Genomic DNA, 15,433 nt, shown 5'->3' with positions numbered 1-15,433 from the left:
TACACGCAGTAGCTGACAGCTCTGTATTGGTGACAGTCAGGAAATCAGTTCTCTACAGCATTGTTCTCTTTCCATGACTCAAACTTTTACACTGTAATAGTAAGAGATTTTAAATTATTGCTGGACAGTTGATTGAAAGTTGCTGTACCTGTTTTCAAAATGTTGTAAGTAAAAATTGATGTGATTTTGAAAATGGAATACTATTGTATGAAACTCTTTAGCACCAAGAGAGCTTCCTGGACTATGGCCATAAGCTGCATTTGCCCAAGTCAATTCTACATTAATCAGTGTGCCTTGAAGATTACGTCCTATGTTTTTTTATTTAGTGGGTCATATATTTTAAAAAGTGCCTTTAAGTCTTTTGATGAAACACATTAAAAATCCACTGTAATGCCTAGGTGGGTGACAGTTTTAATATATAGCAGGTACATTTGCCTTCACAGTTTAAATAATCTCGAGGAGATGCTTCATTATTTATTTTTAAATTTTATCACCAAAGATCCATAATATCTGAAAATCAAATTTATAGCACTAGTCTCCAATATCTTCAGAAATATTAATGATTGTTTTCCAGTCACTCAGCCACAAAATCAGACTTTTGAACAGAGTTTTCCAACTAGAAATTATATACATAATCTGATATTCTTTTGCTTCTCTGGGAGAGCATGAAAATTAGCCCTGGCTATCTTTTTGCTACCTATAGAGCCCTCAGTGAGAGTAGTTAACATATAGCAAAAATGCAAAAGTCAGGCCATTGTGTATTCCTATTTTCTAAATATTCACAGGTCTGATGCTTTTTTATGGCCTGTCTAAACATTTTTGGTCACAAAATATGCCTGGACTTTTCACAGAGGCCAGACTTCATCTGAACATTCTAGTTTTTTGTGAAGAAATCTGACTGTCATAGATCGTCCTGCTTGTCAGTAAAAGCAATTTGAAATCTCACCTCCACTCCTGGGTGAAAAGGTTTGTATGCAAATAAAGGCTTTAAGGTTCAGCTCATCATTCTAAGTTAAGCATGTTTAGGCAGAGACATGTCCTTTCAAACAGGCAAATGACAAGCATGACAGACAAAGCAGTCAATAAAAACTCCTGACATCCCACATTGGCATGAGCTGGTGATACCTTACCATAACTCTCCTGTGTCCTGGCTGCAGAGGGAGATCTCCCTGCCTTACTCTAACCCAGAAGAAGGTGGATTTTCTGCATCATGGAGTGAGCTGCAAAGAAATGGACAGATCTCCTGAGAAGACCTTTGCAGTGGTGTCTCTTGGGACACGGCAGAGCTTTGTGAGTGAAGTCAAGGAGCAAAAGATAAGCAGCAGCAGCAACGCAAGAGGAATACTTTGATCACTATTTACCAAAAATTCAGATGGTTGGGCTTTCTGGGGCTAAAACAGCATTTTTTGCAGGGAGAAGATCAGCTCAAGATCCTTCAGTAAGAGGTGCCTTGTTCATGTACTGCAAGTGCCTGTCTGCTGAGCTGAACTCCTGTAGGGAGGAAGCCTTCTCCTGCTATGGGGCCACCATGGCAGGAAGAAAGGATGGCTGTAGCAGTGCACACATTCCAAAGGCCAGGATGGAGGAACCCAAGCTGTGAATATGAATATTCACAAAAGTTATACACACAGCTACATGTAAAGGGCTGGCTTCAGCTCAGTCTAGGATCTGAACACGTATTTTGTTTCAGTGCTAGTCTATCCAAACTAATTTGTCCATCTTTAATAATTTTGCCCACTTGGCCCCACCTCACAGCTTTTAGTCTTTATTCAGGCTATAAGCCCATTGACCTCAGTAAAAGCTCTGCCAGGATAAAGATTGAATGAGGGCTGCAGGACTCAGGCTAAATATCTTGAATACCATTTAGATATTATTTCCTATATAAAGATTTCCAAATTTCCTGAAATAAAACCATAGAGAATTGGGAGATGATAACAGTTACAGTAACATGATTCAGAATAATCAATTCTCAAATGCACATGCCAGGTAGAAGATAGACAATGAACCTTTTGAAAGAAATACAATTTACATAACATACTGGTAGTGGTCAATGGGTAAACAAGGGCCAGCTGTGGTGAAGTTATGTGAGTACACAGGAATTATTTAGTACTTTCCTCTGACTAGAATCAGGACCACACAAATACAGGCCTGTCCCAAATATATATGGAGGGAATGATGACTCCAATTCATTACATTTAGTGGGATTCCATGTGTTTTGCTGGCTGCTGACCTACTGCAACAGTATTAAAATGCACTGGGGTGAATTTTTTAAATTACAGTGGAAAAATGAGAGGAGCCTTTTAAAGGCTTTGCATGTACAGCCAAGTCCACAAAGTTGGTGCAGTTCTCTGAGGCTATACTACCAGTAAAGCCCTGGGACTGGAACACTCATCTTCATCGACTGCTGTCCTATGGAAGTCTTATAGCAAGTTTTATAAGCTGTTCTCTACCCATACTTGAGTTACTCTAATTTTGCATTATTGTGCAGTTTCACATAATTTCCCATGACCAGCAGCTGTTAAAGGCTTTCCTGAGCCTTGTTCCTGTTTGTGAAAAATAGAGGGACCGTGCAGTGATTCACACAGGAAGAGGCAGGAGAAAAGATGAGAGGGCTGCAGACAGGAGTTTTGGAAAAATTGAATGTTAAAGCTGGAACTCTAATAAGCTTGAGCTCTGTTATCTTGGCCAGCTCTAAAGCTGAAATCTGTGGAGTTTTCTTGGCCTTCCATCTAGAGCTGACCTATCCTTTGAGAGTGTGTGAATATTTTTGGCTTTTTAGAATATACTGCATAGATCAGAGATCAGAAAAATTACAACTGGCAAAAACTTTACCTCATTTAGCCTGTCTGCCTTTCTGTGAAGGATGGTTCCCTGGAGTCTGTTTTTTGTAGCATTCATAACACAATCTAGAACTATTGAAAAGGGCGAAGTTTGTCCAGAGAAGTCTGCTATTTAAGGGAAGGGTTTGATTTGATTGGAGTTTTGTTTTGTTCATTGGCTGGTGTTTGGTTTTGGTTGTTGTTGTTGCTGTTTTATTTTGTCTGGATAAAACACACTAGAATTTAGACAGTTGTCCAGCACCTCTGTGTGTCTTGGTACAGGAGATTTACACAATTATTTGTTTTTATGGTAACCTGTGCTTCAAACAGATCTGAAGAAGCTGTTAACTACCACCTTAGCTGGTCTCCACCTGAGGTGAGAATTAAGGACTACTGCATGGCATGTAAATAATGCATCATAATAGAGGCTGTAATTTAGTATTTGCAGTGCAGTACCATTTCCCAGTTCGCTAGAATATGAAATCACACGTAAACAGTCTTCAAAACAAAATTACAACCATAACACAGCAACAGTTTTGAGGTAACATCAAGGAAAAAAAAATCCAGTCCAACCAAAACACTTTAAAGAACCTTCGAAGTGCCTGCAGATATTTGTCTTGTGACTTCTCTGTCATTTGGGCATCACAGGAGTGCAGCAGCACCTCAGGCAAGCTCCCACAGTGCCTGCCCAGAAAGGGGTATTGCAGGTGGTAGAAATTCCTTAGAGAGCTTGGTTGCAGTGGGTGCTCTCTACCTGCTTTTCACATCATGTGGAGTTTGCAGGTGCAGCCCTCTGCATCCTACCTGGAAAATGTGGGGGTTACAAAACAACACACACTTGATCTGACTGGGGTTGAAAAGGGGAGTGATTATGCCATGTCCTCAGAGAATTGTATTCACCTTCCCTTTTGCTAAATTGAATTTGAGAAAAAAACTAAGAAAATAGCTTCTATATTTCTGCAGTTGAGAATTGCCATTCCAGGCTTTACAAATTGCAAGCACCCTTGTGTTGTAGCTGTTTTTAACAAGTCTGACTCTGCTTCGTTAGCTCTCTCCTTTTGGCATAAAATTTTCACTCATCAAATTTACCTGTTCTTATATTGAAAGCAACTCCAAACTGCGAATGGTAGTTAATACCGATGTCTGTATCACATCTGGTATTGCTTAAGGTTATGCACAGGCTCTTAGCAGACTCATTTTCCTTTCTGCAATAAAAAATGAAACGTATTGATTATAATTTGTTCCCACTCCTTTTTATCTTTTTTTTTTTAATCAAAACTTGAAAGAAAAATATTCAAAGAGTATTTTTCTCTGTTTTTTTCCTTAGGTTTTGCAGCAAGGTAATTTATATGAAATGTACCCTTGAAAGAAGGCAAAAGGATAATTTTCATTGTGATTTTGCCAAACGCATGTTTTCCCTTACAAAAATGCTTTAATAATCTCAAAATATTGGATAGAGATCTGACGGTTAGGGCACAGAATAAATTCAAGCATCCCTCAGAGTCCTGTAGCGTTATGAACCAATCTAATATTGGTGTTAGCACAATGACTTTTTGAAGCATGTGGATAGCTTTCAATGAGGTGGACTAAAGGTCCTGAGTCAGGAAATGCTGTTGTCTTATGGGCAAATAAGTGCAGATGCATAACAAACTCAGCGAAGTCAGTGGGATTTACCTTGCTCATGAAAGTGGACTATAAAAGCAAACTGATGGGCAACAATATTTAATTCTGTCCTGTGACCCTGGATAACTGTTCAACTCTGGACTTGCTTTTCAATCTTTCCCTATTTTCTCATTTTTTATTTAAACTACAACAGATTTAAGGATCTAATTTGCTTCTGTAACTGAAGTGACATCCAATTTTTTAAAAAGAAAAGCAAAAGAGCTTGCTTACTAAAGTACTTGGCTTATGTTACTTTTCATTTGTAATTCATTGTTCTTTAATAGCCTCTGTCATTGTACAGGGAGAAGCAACAAGACTTCCAGTGATAATTCAGTCTAACCTGAAGGATGTGGTAAGTCTACCTAGTTCTATATATATTTATACAGAAAAGAGAAAATTAAAACTACAATATAACACACACTTACACAAGTTAGAAATAACAACAATATTCTACATCCCACCAAAAACAGATTCCATCACTATAGATCTAATAAAGCATCCCAAAAGACACCCAGCAAGGCAAAAGAGAAAAATAACAATAAAATGTTTCTACTTCCCAGAACTAAAAAAAATATGAGTAGTGGCAGCAGCAGTCAAGGCCCAGGACAGCAAGACAGCAGCTGTGTGTCTTGCCTCTACTGCAGACATGACATCAACTAACAAACTCCTCCTATTCTACTGTATTTATATCTCAGGTTTGCATCATCTGGTATGAAATATTTCTTTGGTTAATTAAATCAGGTGATACCTGTCTCTCCTAATCTACGTGGTTTCTCTGAGCCTGCCAAACTGGGGCCTAGCTAAAACTAGAGCCAAAACTACCACACTGACAAACTTGAAGGACTATTAATTAAGACTTTGAATGGATTTAATGTTATTTTCTTCCATCGGATTGGTTTTTAAACAATCTCCCCAACAGTACACCTGTATCACTCATTTCTCCTATGGAAGAGCTTTCTTCCAGACCACTGCTTTACACTTTTCAAAAGTGTTCTTCAAGATTTTTCCATTTATATTTCTTAATCTTTTTCTCATTCCTTCCTTTCTGAAACAAGCATTTCTTTTGCATCAGATTCATTATCATCTCCTTCCCCTCCTTCCTGACATATTTTGTTCTGTGAGCAGGTCCCTAGATGGACCTTTGGATCAGGAGGACAGAGTGACTGACAAAGCCTTTCATAATGTGGGTGGTGTTTGAGTGTGCTTTGTGCAGTTACAGGTGGAGAATAAACAGTAAAATACTACAAAAATGTGAACTGTGTCTTCTCAATTCATTCCTTTGCTTCTGTCGTCCATGAGCCTTAATAGCCCCATTATGGAGGATTTTTTTGAGAACAGCTTTCCTGGCGAGGACTAATAACAATGTTGTGATGCAGCTATACTATTCCTTGGACTCATGGCTGGTGAATTTGCATTTCTTATATCCAGAACTTGCCTAACTTAATCATCTCTTTGCTCTAAAAGATAGATTGGCAAATAATTCAAATTTGATTTTCAGGGAGGGAGTCTTCTTTATGTTGTTAAGTTTATCTGAAAAATAAATATAAAAGTGAATAAGGGCCAAATGTCTTTTGAGAGTAGCCTTACAGAATAAGTAAGCTCATCCAATAGAGATGGTGTGTGTCTTCCTTTCCACAGGGAAACTGCATTTCCTGATCACAGTTTTCATGAATAGAAGACATTTAAGTGCCAACAATATTACCCTGCAGTTCATTGTACTTGTGGTACAAGAGGATGATGTATTCAGACATATCTGCAGGGAACCAAGCGTTATCAGAGAATTTCACAGAGGAAAACTAATTATTTAAAGGAACAGCTGAAATGTATTTCTGTTCTGTATGTCCCCTAGAGTCTGACTAGTAGGGACATTCAGCACATAAATATGGACTAAACTCTATTTTCATAATTGATTTGCAGTTCGTCTTTAAGTGCTAAGGAGGCCACGTGGTTCAGCAGAGACTGCAACTTGATTCCTGTACAATAAAGAATCCGTGCATGCTGCACTCAGGCAAGTTATACCATGGACAGTTGAGGCTGATAGGAATCTGTGTAATAATTCTCACTCCATCATTTTTGAACATTAGTGACTTACAGGTCCTGATCTTAGTTGTGAATTTGCCTTCGTTTTCATTGATTTTGTGGTATATCTCATGCCCACTGCAGTAAATTACTGAGATCATAAATGATGACTCATGAAGCTGAGAGTGAAGTCAATGCCATTGGGGTGAACAAAATTAATGGATGCTGCTGGACGATCTTTGTGCCTTTCTGTATCTGTTATTCGAACCTTTTCATTGCACATGGACTTTGGGAACTCTGGGAATGTGGTCACAAAAAGTATCTCTAGGCTTAGAAGTCTCTTGCACCTCAGTAAGTTGGCAGGGGACTGAGGAAAGGGTATATACCAGGGATTTTAGTAATATTTTAAAACTCTATTTCTCAGGTAATAACATGTAGCTGATCTGCTAGTAGCAGGATTGTATTCCTTACAGGACTAGGCCAGCAGAAACTGAGATAACATTATCTAAGGCAGTTCTAAAGTTCTAAAAATAAAAACATATATTTATTTGGAACATTTTTCCCCTTTTTCAGGGTGGGAAAGAGGAATCAATACTGTCATATTTATTGACAATACTGCTGAAGCACTCTTCATGATGTCTAAAAATCTGGCATTATCTTTCCTTAGGAGGTCCAATCACATACAGCAAAAAATACTGGACCCTTTGAGAAATATTTTCATGTTGCATAATACACATCTTGGGAAAAACGATTCTCTATCTTCAACCACATTATGTTTATAAAGAGGAAAATATAATCCAACTGAAGTTAAAGGAGCTTGCTTGGTTGGAATTATGATAATAAAGGGCTCTTTGACAGAATTAAGCCAGTGTTACTGAACATCCAAAGGCTGCCTGTTACCACAGACATCACAGAACAACATCACAAGTTATATGATGTGCAGCAATACAGATTGAATTGATTTGCAGTTTGGTAACTACAAAGTAACTATCAGTGTTTGGATGGCTGTGTGATGTACTTACAGACACAAATCAGGGCTAGCCAGCATGATTGTGACATTAATCTTTCATAATTCTCGTCATATCAAGAGCCCCTACCAGAAACAGTACCCAGTTGCCTCCCACCAGTTACAGCGTCCCTGTTTCAAGGGGATACTGGGCTTTTAAGTAGTGCTAGATCACTCAAAATGTTCTCATATGTATGTGTACTCAGCAGGGACACCACATAAAAGTACCTCCAAGGACAACAAATCTAATGTTTAATGAGAGACACTATTTCTACTAAGCATGAACAACACCTGAAAGAAGGATATTTGGAACCGAAATTAAACCATTCCCAGTTGCTCTCAGTATTTTGATGTTGCCACCATTGCAGTGGTCAACAGTGAAACAGCACCTGAATGGAAAAGTACTTGATCACACAGTATCCCCTCTGATCAAATACAATACAAAGTGTACCTCCTGGGATTTCTAATGTTATAAGCCATATAGAGAAGTGTTGTGATAGAAGACTTACCAATACTGTAGGGCCTTTTAAATTCTCAAATAAGAAGCCCAAGAAATTTATGACTGTGTTGCTAGATGTGGAGGCCAAGTAAACTCACAATGTTGATCTTAGTTGTGTTTAAACTTCTCCTGCCTCCTGGCACTTTGAGCTGTAGTGGAAAGAAATCATTTACGCCTAACAGGTTTAAGCATTTGGAAACACAGGGGTATCATGGAAGAACATTATGAACATAAATTATGTCACACAAGTGGTCCCAGGACTGGTGTGGCTATGTTTCCTCTCAGACACTGCAGATCTGTGCAGTGACATGTGTGGGCACAGAAAGAAAACAGCCCCTGAACAAAATATGGAGCCAGCCCCCAGCTTACTAGCTTTGTATAAATCAGCCTGTACTCATTTGTAACACCACTGGAAACAAACAAATAAACAGAAAGCTTTATCTTCCCAGCCATGTAGTTCCTTGCTGAAAATGTGATTGTTAGATGATTGGTGTTTAAAGATATTCTTTGTTTGTCTGTATATATACATCCTTTTTAAATGTGGTTAAGTTTGGGATGGAATGTAGTATGTGGTCTTTCTCTACCCATGCTTTTAATTGCTCTCCCTGTTAGGGATCAGAGCTTACTGAGTGCTCACAGCCCCCCCGAGCAAGGGAGCAGAGCAGCAAGGGTGCAATCCGCCTCTCTGAGGCAGCATATGCTGGATGAAATCTCTTGGAGCGGAATAGGAGTCATCCATCTCCTTTGGAAAGGTTTTGGTTAAAATAAGCTTATTTTTCATTCCTTTATGGAGCATTTAATTTTAAATGTAGGGTAAAAATTGTCAAAAAGCCCCAAGTACTACCGTGTGTAAGAACAGCAGTCAGATGATCTATCATGTGGAAGATTACCTTGATTTAATGCAAGGCAAGATGCAGATTGTTGAAGCCAGAGACAAATGAAGTGCTTATCTGAAAAGTAATTTTAATGAAAAAATTATGTGTGATATTTACATGTTTTCTAGTTAAGCTTATTAAAGTTAGACAGTAAGATTTCCTGGTAGAAAGTGCCCTTGTTTTTATGAAAACTCAACTTTATCACTTTGCTCCCTTACATTTACATTTTCTTTTCACTTACAAAAAATTTGAATCTTCTGAAGAAGAAAGAATTGTTAAAGATTAAGGAGAGAGAGAATGAGAGTGAATGCCTGCCTGTGTACCTGGACTTGCACAATGAAAGAGATTGTACTTGTCATCTATGAGTTGTATGCATCAGTAAGACTATATGCCACAGGAGACACTTATTAAGAAAAATGTGTTAGACAAAAAGAGTGAAATAATCATCATTGCTTAAATCTGGCCTAGATCTTTAGTTAAGTGTGATTTATTCACTTGTGCTTCCAAGCCATCTATTAAAATCATTACAAATCATGTAGCATTTCCAAGATTTGAAGTAGTGAATACATTTATTTCTATGCAATCTGTAATCTTTTTCCTGTTTTTTTTCTTTAAATTCCATTTGCTCTCTTTTTTAAGCCCCTCAAAAAACCAACAAGATATTTTAGCTTGGAAAGGCATGCTTCTCTTTCCTCATTCCAAGAAAAAAATGCTTTTTACTCTCTGAGAAATATGACATGTGATTCTCTCCAGAAAAGACTCATTGCTAAAGTTTTACTTTTTAATGTACTGAAATCTAGTGGTTGTCTTTGTTTCAGGACAGTATGCTGACATGCTTCAGTAGCACAGACTGTTATTATTAATTTATCCCATTTTTGAGGATCAGTTTACTAACATACGTTAAAATAAGTTTATTAAAAAAATCATAGTTAGGCAGAATCTCAGATACATTTTATTTGATACCAAAATTGAATAAGTTCTCTGCATGTGTCCTCTGTACAAGAATATGATGCCTGCAAAAATAGGCCAGTGAGGAAAGAAAAGGGTTTGGTGAGGCTGTGTTTATTGTTCAATAAATCACAGTCACTATAAGTGACCTGCTGACTTCAAGTTCTTTAGGTCAAGGAACCCTTTGCTATTCTGCAACTTCACCTCTTTGCTGAGCCTCTTAATCAAAAGTGTAAAGCCAGAAAGAACATCAAAAAATCAAGAGCTGGATGATTGGATTGGCTATTTTAAATGACTACAGCTATGGCTGTGACAGATTTGAGGATAGATTGCAACCTCACTAAGTAGGTTGAATAGGTTGAGCATTTTGTGAAAAACAGCTCCCCCCCAAAAAAATTTACATGAAGCCATCATTCTAAGGTACTTTGACAATTAATTTACTACCTATGTAAAACCCACACAGATTACGAAAAATGTCAAGTATATTGACACCTCTGCTTTGCCATAATAAAAATGAATGAATAATTTTTAATGGCTTTACTATATTAAGATGTATTTGCTGTGATAGAAGGGCTTTATCCTATTTCAATATGGTAATTTGTATAGGTTCCTGTGATTTTACCTGTGCTGTTAATTGCACGTTCAAAGGTGAGAGGGATACACACCAAATTAAGGCACAAAGATAAACCATAAGTAAACAGTGATGCACATTCCCTTTCTTTTCTACAATTTCTGAGAATTGTGGTTTCCGTGATGGTAAGCATCACAATAAAAAATTTAGGCAGATAAAGCCAAAACCGACAGCTGAATCATTACGATGGGATTGTTTACTTTGGTTTTAGTTAATGAGCTAATAATAGAAAGGAAGCTATACTGTCCTTTACTGGGGTGGAAGCAGATCTGAGAATTTTTATGACTGAAGACAATCTAGAAACATATTCAAGTATCCATGAGGCTTCCATGGGATTCTGTGGGCAAAGAGCCCTTGTACTTATGCTGCTGGCAGACAGGGAATTAGCCAGCAATGTTATTTAACAAAGGAAAATCCTAAACTAGAAAGGTGTGGCAAACAAGGGAGAGGGAAAAGAAAAGCTACATATTGCTTAAAATTCTTCTGTAATCTAACTTGTTAATATGTGTCACATGCACAATGCAGTACCTTCATTAGGCCTTGATTTGAGGTGAATATGACTTTATGACCATGCAAGACTAAAAGAGATAAATGATTTTTGCAGCCACAGTGAAAAATAAAGTAAATATCTTGAAATCAATAATCGTACTATAAAGGTTGCACAGGAGACCCTTCCTTATGAGAAATCATGGTTCATAATATACAAATATTCATGAGGTTTTTTGTCTAGTAATTAGACCTAGACAGGAAGCATCTCTCAAAATACTTCTTAGATGAAGATGAGCCCTTGAAGAAGAGAAATCATGCACAAAACAGTAAATTTAATGAAGGCATTTTTAAAATTTCTTTTTCTCTAGAATTTATGGAAGATATTTCTCACTTCTTTCTTTTTTTTTTTTCCTTTTTATTCTTCTTTTTTTCCCTTTATTATTTTTTCCCACTTCAAGTAAGCTCTTTGCTTTTCTAGAGACCAAATTCTAGGAGGGTAAAAATCAAAAAAACCCTGACCAATGTGTATTGATAATGCATACATGAAAGAAGATCTTTCTCTGTGAGTTCTATTAATAACATAAAGCAAAGGAAAACTAGTAAGATGGAAGACAGACAGAATATGCTTCTAAATTTTCTTTAGAGCTTAAACTTCCCAGATCTGTGTACCTCTCAATAAAAACCAGCACAGACTCCTTTCTATCATTAGCTTTTTAAATAAAAAAGCACTAAAAAAAGTGATGATAATAATCAGATACTGCTTTCAGTTGTATTTGCCTCCCTATTCATGGAACATATATCTTCGTCACATAAGCTATTTCAAAAACTGGGATGGGAGTTATATGGTGTTCTTATCACTGACTGATCAGACACTACTGCAGTACTTCATTGTACAGAACTGTGGTGCAGTATTACAACAATATATTATCCCCATTCCTGAAGCTTTTATGCATAAGCAGAAGAAATTGGCTTTATGTGTTTTAAAGACAAAAAGAACACAGAAAATGAAGACAGACTCACACAAACATACGGACATTACAACTATGGCTTGCTGTATGCATTTTATGCCATTTTGTGCTCTTTTTTACTAGTCAGAAAGTATTTTTAATGAAAATTTTAGTTTATTCTGTGTCTAACTACCTTTATATGCCATAGGAAATTAAGAAAATAATTGTCCCAATATAAGGCTAATGGAAAAAAAAAAAGGAACTAAATAGCTTCCAGAAGAATATTTGATCAGTAGTAGTGTGTCTGCTGTAGGGAGAAATGTTCTCGGCTCATTAAAAAAAATAAATTCCAGGTTGAAAATTCTGCATGACTATTAGAGTTTGACTCTTTCTATTGAGGCTAACATTATAACAAAATGTATTTCTGTGACTTGTTGTGCCAATATAAACAAATAAAAGTTCCTTCCTTGGTAATTTGCAAACTTACTTGGAGAAACTCTAGAGATGAGGAGAATGATTGAATGCAATAATGTCAGAGGGAAAGAGAAAAATAGAAATATAAAGTATGAAAATTATGACATGCAAGATGCAAGGGGGGAGAAGTCTAAAGACTGGAAAAAGTTTAAATCCCTGGAGAAGTATTGGTAACATTCATCTGCTGTGGTTCATGGAGAAGACAACACTGGGGAGAAAGACAGAGTGATCCAACTATGACTACAGTGGGTGGCCTAGACCAATATAACTTTCCATAAAGTTATGGATAACTTTTCTATAAAGTTATGTTATCTGTAATAAAAATAGTTTTTAAAAAATTGAAGGTTTATCAATGAGAGATGAGACATACTGGTTTGAGTGCAAGATTTTGATCACTTTTGTGATAGACTGTATGTTCCTCTTTCCTCCATGTGTTCTTGGACTAGTTCCAGTCATATTTGGTTATCAAGGTCTCATGCAACATTAGTTTATTTATGTCCTCACTTACATGGATAGGAAGCGACCTGTGGCTATGTCTGGATATATATGGTCTTAGTTTTTTTACACCTCTGCAAGTGATTCAGATTTCACTAGACAACTGGGTATGTTAAGCACCCCACATTATACTGGTCTAGTCCAAAGGGCTATCAGATCCCCTGCATCCATGAAAAATGAGGTTGTCCAAGTCTGTAGTCAAAATGTTTTGCTGACTGTCCTTTAGCAAGCAGGAAAAGAAGTCTGAAGCTGGGAGAATCAGCACTGAGGAGGTCAGAGTGCAACTTCAACATCTGTGTGTCATGAGTTCAAATGTAGCTTGGGTTTGTGAGTTTCTTGGTTGTTAAGAAATCATTGGACTTGTTGTAACTGGCAGGTTCTCTGTAGTGCCAAGAAAGCTGCCTAAATAGTGTGTGCAGTGACCTAGATGTTGGTGAGCTCTTGTATATTTGTTTGGGACGAGGTGTCCACTTAATCTGGATAAAAAAACCAACAACAACAATAAAACCAATGCTATCTTGTTCTGCTAGTCTTTTGCACTTTAATATGGGATTGATTCCCCCTTGGACCTCGGTAAACATAGTCAGAGATAAATACAAGGAAGCTGCACACTCCTAGCCCTCAGCCAGCTAAAATAGTTCAGTAAATGAGTTAAAAGACAAATATTAGCAGATCTGTGCCTCACCCCTCAATCACTCAATCATGCACCCAAAGAGGTGCAAGATGGTGGACCCCAGGAATCTTTTACAACATGGAGTGGGCCATCAGCCAAAGGACTCCTCCACCTACCACCTCCTTTTAGACATTTGTGTTGCATTAGCTCATGATAGATTATGTGGGTTTGGTGATATAATCTCATACAACATGACTCAATACAATTTCTTGTTATGAAGAACTTTCCTTGGATGTATAGAAGCTTGACTCAGGTGATTGACTATCCCTGCTACTTGCAAACCAGCAGGCAGCCTGCTGGCCCATTTACCTGAGTATTTTCTCAAGTACAGTAGTTTTGCACAATGATTCTCATGCTTATGTAAGAGGTTATGAAAAATGCCAGAAACTGATGTATTTTTCTCATACTCAACTGATATTTTTTTAAGTGGAAGAGATGGTTTAGTGAACTAATCACTGCTCTTTGACATACACAATGGCCATGAAATAATGTTTAAAAAGGCCCTGAAGGTCCCTTGCAGTGGACCAAGGTTACTGCCTTTAGCTTTGGTTTTAGAGTGACTTTTAAAGTATGAGCTCAGAGATCACATTAACTGGAATTTTAAAATTCTGTCTTAGTCCACTAGATGGTGATCCTTTTAAATCAGGATTCAGGTAACTAAACAAGATTCAGGACATCAACCATAAAAATCCCCTACAATCAAGTATGCAGAATAGAAAAACCTGGTAACAATATGGCATGATTTACATCATAACCTATATAAATGAATCTCAAATCATTGTTGAGCATATGATTGCATCATGCCCTCAGCATCACACCAATAGCAGTAGTGAGAGCCAGTGAACAAGAAAACTAAACTGGATCTCACTCTTTTCTTGCTGCAAAAAAGTTTGCAACTCCCAAGCTGCAATCACCTTTTGGAAGTTAATGACAACTCCAGCAAGGCAAAGTGACTATTTGAGGCTGTCTTCATCACAAACACACTCAAGCATATTTAGTTGTCTGCACAGCATGCACAAAATTCCATATGTAATGTTAACATAACACAAAAGCTTATAGTACAGTAATAGAAATGTTTTATTAGTCAAATATATTTACATTTTTTCATCTTCTTTTTAAATGTGTGCCTGTTATTTTCATTTAAACACAATGTAATCTTTACAGTTGATATCACAAGAATACAGCTACATGCATGACTTATTGGTCCTTTGCAGTAAAAAAGATGCAATTTTATGAAGTTTAAAAAATGCAAGCAAGCGGTTTATCTTTCTAATTACAGTATCATTAGGATTTTTATTACAACACAGGACCCCTTCAACATACTCTACATCTATAGGGTGGATACATGTAATTTTTCAGATTGGCTTGATGATGTTAAAACTTCCAAAATCTAGGGGGGGGCGGGGGGGGGGGGAAACCATGCAGTTCCAGAATATTTTATTTTCTGCAATATTATCTACAGTAAGGACTTGGATGGAACTGAATAGTGTTCCAGTTGTAATTTCTGAAAAAATCATAGCAACTCATGACTCTCAAAAGCAGTAAGGACTGACTTTTGGACATTCACCTATTTATTTGTTTTAAATAACATAATTTTTTCAGCTATAAGACTACATCATGAAATGCAAGGGCACCATACAAAAATAAATATTAATTTAAAGGAGAAATTATGTTATCGAAATAATAAGATACACACATCATTGCTTGTAAGTTTCTAATATGTAATATGCTGTCATTATTACTTTAATTCCAACTCAGGTTTCTTTCACAGGGAGAAAATCGAATTGTATTAAAACCTATCATATTTAGGGACTATAACTGCAAGTTTATTAAGGACCTAAAGTCTTTCTGAAAGGCATAACTTGATGAATGTACAAAATTTAATTCCACACTGAA

Source organism: Pithys albifrons, chromosome Z, assembly GCF_047495875.1.
Source record: "Pithys albifrons albifrons isolate INPA30051 chromosome Z, PitAlb_v1, whole genome shotgun sequence".
Classification (NCBI taxonomy): domain Eukaryota; kingdom Metazoa; phylum Chordata; class Aves; order Passeriformes; family Thamnophilidae; genus Pithys; species Pithys albifrons.
This window is presented reverse-complemented; position numbering follows the sequence as displayed.